A 1,322-nucleotide genomic window follows, 5' to 3' on the forward strand; every position below is an offset into this window, starting at 1 on the left:
GTAGCTTTCCTAATCGGGTATAGCTTGATGAACTTGGAAAAAGCTTCTAGCACTACTAAAATGTAGGCAAAGTTTCCTGATGACTTGGGCAAAGGTCCGTACAAGTCCACGCACAGTAATTCAAAGGTGTCGTTAGGCCTTATACTTTGCATAGGACCACGACTCGTACAGTTGGTAACCTTCACCTTCTGACATAAATCGCAAGTTTTCACTCTGTCAGTAACGCGTTTTAACATGTTGTTAAAATGCACTACTTCACTCAGCTTTTCCGTACATTTCTTAGGTCCACAGTGACCATACGCCAAATGGCAGTAGTCTATTATTTCCGTGACGTATTTGGTGGGCCAGCATACCCGCCAAATATTACTATCTTCACCCTTACGTATGTACAAGATATGATCATATATCTTGTAATACTTCCTTAATTTCTCTCCTTCTGGACTCCTTTCGTCATATCGGGTTTTCACCATATTTAAACAACCATCCTCGTTCTGATGACGACGTAGATTCTTACAGATGTTCATTATTAATTTACGTCCCTCAACTTCTTTAAAATAGTATAATTTGACCACTCCGTCTGCCTCATCTTTCAATAGATCTTGATTAGACTCGGGCAACCGCGACAGCGCATCCGCTACGCAATTGTCGGTCCCTCTTACGTAACAGATGTCATAGTTAAATTGCTGTAAATACAGCGACCACCTAGTCAGTCTTTCGTGAAGTAGTTTACAATTCTTCAGATAAGTGAGCGCCTTATGGTCCGTATGAATAATCACCTTACGGTCCCAAAGGTAGCCCTTGAACTTCTTGAATCCCCACACGATAGCGAGACACTCTTTCTCAGAAATTGTGTAGTTTCGCTCACTTTTTGATAAAGTTCGACTCGCGAACGCTATCGTCCGGTGTCTCTTATCCTCTCCTTTATCAATCTCTTGGAACAGTTCTACCCACACCTTGTAATTCGACGAATCCGTTCCCAGATGGAAGGGTAGCGATAAATCAGGATGAAATAGTATGTTAGATCTTAACAACTCGTCTTTTAATCTCTCGAAAGCGGCCTGACACCCGTCAGTCCACACAAACGGAACGTTTTTGCGTAAGAGGTTATTCAAAGTTTCATCATTAAACACTTGTCCTTTTACAAATTTACGGTAAAATCCTGTTAACCCTAGAAAACTTTTTAACTGTTTCCTAGACTTGGGTGGAGGACAATTCCTTATTGCCTCTAGTTTCTCTGGGTCCTCCGTAATACCAGCAGTGGTAATTACATGCCCTAAAAATTTCAGTTCCTGCTTCACAAATTCGCATTTCTTTAGCTTTAG

The sequence above is a fragment of the Schistocerca cancellata genome, chromosome 3 (assembly GCF_023864275.1).
Source record: "Schistocerca cancellata isolate TAMUIC-IGC-003103 chromosome 3, iqSchCanc2.1, whole genome shotgun sequence".
Taxonomy (NCBI): domain Eukaryota; kingdom Metazoa; phylum Arthropoda; class Insecta; order Orthoptera; family Acrididae; genus Schistocerca; species Schistocerca cancellata.